The 6,661-nt window shown below is 38.5% G+C and overlaps 1 long non-coding RNA gene across 1 annotated transcript; it reads right to left on the reverse strand.

The window, feature by feature from the left end:
* Positions 1–209: 209 nt before the first annotated feature.
* On the reverse strand, positions 210–3,322 carry LOC131514933 (uncharacterized). Its single transcript, XR_009263353.1, has 2 exons — positions 1,350–3,322; positions 210–1,113 (listed from the first exon to the last, which is right to left on the reverse strand). It is a non-coding gene; the product is annotated as an uncharacterized LOC131514933 (long non-coding RNA).
* Between the last annotated feature and the right edge of the window lie 3,339 nt (positions 3,323–6,661).

Genomic DNA, 6,661 nt, shown 5'->3' on the forward strand with positions numbered 1-6,661 from the left:
TCCAGTTACCTCTTTCTGGGTGCGGCTGAGACCCTCCTTGGATAGGCAGGGCAGTCACAACCTGCCTCTCGTGGATGCCTCTCGTGGGACATCTGGGCCCCCTCGCTACACCTGTCACAAAGGTGAGTAGGGCATAGGGAAGAGTGGCACAGACAGGAAAATAGTTTCTATTTCAGCGTAGAGCCAAGCACGACTCACAACCATGGAAATTTCCGATTATCGAGAGACTGATTTATCTTCTTGGTTTAATCACACACATTCTAGGATAGAGCAGTAAGGTGTGCATTTGTCACACATTAGATGTTTTAAGCATGGTTCAGGGCCATGTACTATATATTCTCTTCATTCAATTTGTACCATAACTCTTTGAGTACTATTTCTATCCCTCTTCATATTATCTCCACTTCATGACATCTGTATATGCAAACTTCTACCGAGGGACACAAAAATTGTTCAATGAAAAGGCATATCGTATTCTTGAATAAAAAAATTCAACATCATAAATACATAGTCTTCCTTAAAAATTATAAGTTTAATGCACTCCCCTCCCCAAAAATGGCAGTCAATTTTGTTGGAGGGGTTGGGACTAGATAAGGGAATTCTTCATATGAAAAAGTAAACAAGCATGATTAGCCAGGAAAATTCTTGAAAAAATTAGAAGAGAGATACCCTATCAAGTATTTTCGAAAGTATATTTTAACACTCAAATGATTAAAACAATGTTTTCTTTACCTAAGAACAGATTAAAAATCAGTAGAACACTGTGGAAATTCTAACAATATATCAAAATATGCACAGAAAGTCAGAATATTATAAATTAAGTGGGAGATTGATGTATTATTCAATAAATGGCATTGGAACAACTAAGTGGCCATCTGGAAAAATAAAATATAAAATAAAATAAAATAAAATCAGATCCCTATTTCACAGCTTACAATAAAATACATTTCAGATGGATCAAATATTTAAATGTAAACAATGAATTTCAAAATATTCAGAAAAATATTGGGAGATTCTCACTTCTTTTATTTCAGAATGAGAAAGAACTTCCTAAAGACGATTAAAAACCCAGAAGCCATATAACAGTTTTTAAAAATTCTGCTTGGGGGGCGCCTGGGTGGCACAGTCGGTTAAGCGTCCGACTTCAGCCAGGTCACGATCTCGCGGTCCGTGAGTTTGAGCCCCGCGTCAGGCTCTGGGCTGATGGCTCGGAGCCTGGAGCCTGTTTCCGATTCTGTGTCTCCCTCTCTCTGCACCTCCCCTGTTCATGCTCTGTCTCTCTCTGTCCCAAAAATAAATAAAAAACGTTGAAAAAAAAATTAAAAAAAAAAAATTCTGCTTGGGGGCACCTGGGTGGCTCAGTCAGCTAAGCGTCCGACTTCTGATTTCGGCTCAGGTCATGATCTCATGGTCACGAAATCAAGCCCCACCCAGGGCTCTGCGTTGAATCTGGAGTCTGCTTGGGATTCTCTCTCCCCCTCTCTCTCTGTCCCTGCCCCACTCATGTTCTCTGTCAAAATAAAACACTTTTTAAAAATGAAAATACAAAGAAAAAAAATAATAAAGTAGATCACATGTGCTGATATGGCACAACTCCAAGACATTTGAAGTGAAAAAATATGTAAGCCTGAGGAAAGAGGCTTCAAGTGAAGTAACTTGCTGAAAATAGCCTTGCTGTTAAGTAAGGTCCTTGGTGGTAGAACTCAGCTCTTTCCAAGTATAAAACCCTGCTTGAATGGATACTGGGCCCTGCTGTTCTCCTACTGTGGGAAAGTCATGGCGCGCTGGTAAGACGGGAAGGGTCAATAGACTGCACATCTTCTGTGCCTCTCTGGACCCACTGTTTCTTTAGGCAGTTTTTGAAGGAGTAGGGGACAGGGCTTGGGGTGGAGGATTAACTGTAAGAGTTTGACCTGGTTAATTATTTCTTGAGCAATGTATTAGAGCTTTCCCTCTTAATAGCCGTCACACGTATCCTGCACTAGCAGGGAAGGTATGGCTTATTGATTCCTCTCTGGGCGTCTGGAGCAGACGTGAAGCTGAGAGATCAAGTTCTGGAAAATGTAGAAATTCGCTCCCTAACAGCCTGCTGCTCCTCAGGAAGCTTTTTGTACCCACAAGAAAGCCAGGTACTTATGGCAACATTTTTTTTTTTTTTCATTCTGAAGAGGGACAAGCATTCAGCAAACTAGGGCATTAACAGTTGCTGAAAGGCATGTGCCAACATCACAATTCAGTCCTTGAGAGGAAGTGAAGGCAGAATTCTTATCTAATTAAAACAGCTTGGGGAAAGAAAAGTGGGCAAAGGATAATTACCTAGTTTGGCATTTGGCCTGGAAAATAAAGGTAAGTATTCTTCTTGCAAAAACTGTCAGGAAACTTCACAAATTATAATGTTTGCCTTAGAGCATTATAAGGGAGGGAATTTTTCATCCTGAATCCCATGGTGCTTGACACATATGAATTATCTGTTCCTTGGGATGCTTCATTAAAAAGCAATTATTCATTTCTCTATAGAAAATCAAACTTGGGTGCTGAAGATCTTACAAAACAATCCACAGGCCCAGTCTGGCATCTTCTTTAACTTCTAAATTCTAGTTCTCTTGGTTTAGTCTTGATTGCTTTCATCAAGTGGAATAAACCCCACTTGGCAAAAATATGTCGGTGTTTCCTAGAGATGCTCTGGGGCTTTTTGGTTGTTGGTGTTTGTGAGTTTGTTTGTTTTTACTTTAACCTGTTGGAAACTTTCCACAGTGGCATAGTGTAGAATGTGGTTGATTAGGCAGTCAGAAATCTGGGTTTTATTTCTGGTCTGCCATTCACCTGCCATGTGTCCCTGGCTATAGCAATGCGCTCCGCTGAGGCTCACTTTCTTCATCTGTAAAATGAGGAAATTTGTGTTAAATCATGAAATTCTTACCAGGAATTGCAACGATGTAAAGTAGTTGCGAACAGAGCCACTCCCGTAGAATTAGGTGACAGAGCATGGAGACCCATCTGTCTGCACCCATCCTGCGTGGCTTTGAGGATGACCTTCTGATCATTCCCAAGGAAATCTGATCCCTGGGTAGAGGGAGACACTGGTCAAAGGTACAAACTCTCAGTTATAAGATTAATAAGTTCTGGGTAACTAATGATTAGCCTGGTGACCTACTGGGGCCGGGAGGTGAGAAAAATGAGATTATGGTCAAAAAGTTCAAAGTTGCAATTATATAGGATAAATAAGTCTAGAGATACCAAGTACAGCATGATGACTATAGATTATAATACTATATCACACACTGGAAATTTGCTAAAAAGAGTAGATTTCAGGTGCTCTCACCACACACACACACACACACACACACACACACGGTAACTATGTGAGGAGATCAATATGTCAATTAGCTTGACTATAGTATTACTATGTATATGTATACCAAAACGTCATGGTGTATGCCTTAACTGTATATAACTTTTATTTTATTAAAAATAAGCGTATATGAGCTAAAGTTAGTTGCTGTGCTATGTTTTTAAATGGACTGGAAAATGTAAATGTTCTATGGAAAATAATAATACTATATTGGATACTTGAAATTTGCTAAGAGTGGGGTATTTATTCTCACTGCACACATACCAAATGGTAAACGTGTGAGATATTGGGTGTGTTAATTAGATTGGTATGATAATCATTTCACAACGTGTACCTGTATCATATCACTACATTGTATACTGTAAATGTATACAATTTTTATTTGTCAATTACACCTCAATAAAGCTTGAAAGACATTTAATAAAATAACTAAAATATGATCATAAAGAAAAAAATAAAAAAGAATCACCATTCTTGACAGTTTCTAAAAAGCCCATTCACATTTTAACATTCCATAGTTCTATAATTCTGTATTTGTAAAAAAAAAAAAAAATGAGTGAACGTATAAAGGAATTCTTGAACTCTCTTGCAAAATAAAGGTAATACTCTTACCCAATAATATGCCTTGCATGATTAATTCATACAATAAAAGACTTGGAATAAAAAGATGTGTCCTGTCACTAAAATGAACAAATAATAATAATTAACATTGATGTGCCAATCCTGGCTCTAAGCACATCACATGTGTTAATTTATTTAATCCTCCTAATAACCATAAATCCTATTATAATCTCCATTTTTCAGACACACAGAACTAAAAGCAGAGAGCCAAAGTAACCTGCCCAAGGTCATTTAGCCAGTAAGTAGCAGAGGTGAGCTTTGAACCTAACAGTGTGATTTAGACCCTATACTCAGATTTCTGTGTTAAAAATAGCCCACTGAAATATTAATCCATCTGAAATGTTCTTGATAGAACTACAGAAGGATAAAATGTTGGAGTTGAAATCACTCTTAGGGATCAGTGTATTCCAAATCTTTCATTTTACAAGTAAAACCAATTTTAAAAGGGAAAAATAATATCTTGGCTCTGCTGAAAGTTCTATCAATTTCCCTAAAGTTTCTCAAAATGATTTCTATCAGAATTTTCAACTTAAGGACTTAGATTTCTTTTTAAAAAGTAAAACAATTATTAGCTCAGAAAATATCAAATAGAAGCTTTAAAACTTAGAATAAATGGTCATTAGCTTAGGAGATTGTTTACAGTTTGTTGTGGTAAGTTTTCCATTCAAATCATCTGATTTAGGTCTAGAAAGGCACTTTGAAAACACAGCAACATCCAGAGTTCTGCATGGGTAGTTCAGTTATCAAAACAAAAACAAAAACAAAACCCTACCGTAGTTAGGCAATAAGACATAACAAGTTGTACATTTCAGAGTGATTATTGTTAAATTGCCCAGGGCCAAGAATTTTTCAGCCACCCAAGCAGTACAGTAATTTTCCTGGAGTTCAAAGCCAGGAATGTACACATGAATTAAGTTCTTTCATTAAAAAAAATTTTTTTAGGCTCTCATTTGTTCAAGTTTGGATGTCTGACATCATTGAAAACCAACCAAAGATTGAGTGTTTGGGTCAACCAGAGAGGCTGGAACCAACCACGAGAGCCTGAAGAATCAAGGCATTTCTTCTTAAGGATCTATTTCAGAGCGGACATGTAACAAGTTGAGTTTTGGGGAGCACTTCTACGATATACCATTGTTTCAGCAGAAAACTAAATTTTATTCTGCAGATAAAGCACGATGCCTATATATTATTTTTTCTAGAGTGCTGAACATGTCTCAAGACAGATTCAGCAGATTTATTCCAAGTGTGAAAAAACACAGGCAACCCCAGGCACTTGTTTTTCCCAAGGACCTTCGGCTCAAAATAATCAGTATTACAAAGTGCATATTTTGGGATTGACGTGCCTTGAGTTCCTTCAACTGTCACCATCCATGTTTGGATCTAAGGCTTTTTGGAGTTTTATGATTCTTTGGAGATGATTTTGGCCCTTGACTGTTGCGCAATGAGGTGCTAAGACAGGCTGTTTTCAGTAACTTGGTTCCTCTGTTGGCATCCTTAGAATTTTAGGATTGACCATGAAATTATTTTCCTTTAAACTTCTCTTGAAGTTCATCTAGAAATGGAGAGTCCTTTAAGATACTCTTTTCAGGGGCGCCTGGGTGGCACAGTCGGTTAAGCGTCCGACTTGAGCCAGGTCACGATCTCACGGTCCGTGAGTTCGAGCCCCGCGTCAGGCTCTGGGCTGATGGCTCGGAGCCTGGAGCCTGTTTCCGATTCTGTGTCTCCCTCTCTCTCTGACCCTCCCCCGTTCATGCTCTGTCTCTCTCTGTCCCAAAAATAAATAAAAAAACGTTGAAAAAAAAATTAAAAAAAAAAAAAAGATACTCTTTTCAGAGACAGGTGCCTATTCCAGCTTTGGGAAGGAATTTGGAATTGTCTAAGCCTTCAGTCTCAAGGCATGGTCTGTATCTCTATTACATACTTAAACAGCTTTATCTCTATGTGGGGACCTTTCCTCTAAGGTCCCAAAAGGCCACTGGGTTTCTGCTTTACCAGAAATAACCAAAGAGCAATCATCTCTCCCACGATGAGCATTTGCTTCTCTTAGAATATTTTCATGTGCTTTTGTTCTGCGTTTCTCTATTTTACCTTCAATACAGCATCATAATGTATCTTGTAAAGATATTGTATTTAACTAACAGGAATCGAAATCAAAGTTAAATTGAGCTCCTTGCTGAGCTGGAAACACAACACAATAGGGGTGAGTTTTGCTGTGTGTGTGTGTGTGTGTGTGTGTGTGTGTGTGTGTGTGTGTGTTTGCTGATTAAGTTCAGGGCATGCAACCCCCAAATATGCACTTTGGTATATTGAAATTTTTGAGCTAAAGGCACTTGAAAGGCAGAAAATATAGGAACAGACTTTCTTGGATCTTCCTTTATCCACCTAAGGACAGAACCTCCAAAATGAACTCAACTGTTATGGATCCCTGCCCCAGGAGCTTTATCAACCAGACAAGATTGACTCATCACAGGAGAAGAGACTAGATATTGCCACCACACCCAAACTTTGTCACAAACTGTCACATTTCCTATCTTGTCCATCCCATTTATCTTCCCTAAAAACCATCTGCTCTCCCTTAAATTGCCTACATGCTTCCCTCCCTTCCCCTACACAAGCTGTCAAATCTCACCACTGTTTGGGATATACGCTGTTTTCCTATGATGCCCCTATATACGTAATATTAAAAAT

This window comes from Neofelis nebulosa, chromosome 6 (genome assembly GCF_028018385.1).
Source record: "Neofelis nebulosa isolate mNeoNeb1 chromosome 6, mNeoNeb1.pri, whole genome shotgun sequence".
Classification (NCBI taxonomy): domain Eukaryota; kingdom Metazoa; phylum Chordata; class Mammalia; order Carnivora; family Felidae; genus Neofelis; species Neofelis nebulosa.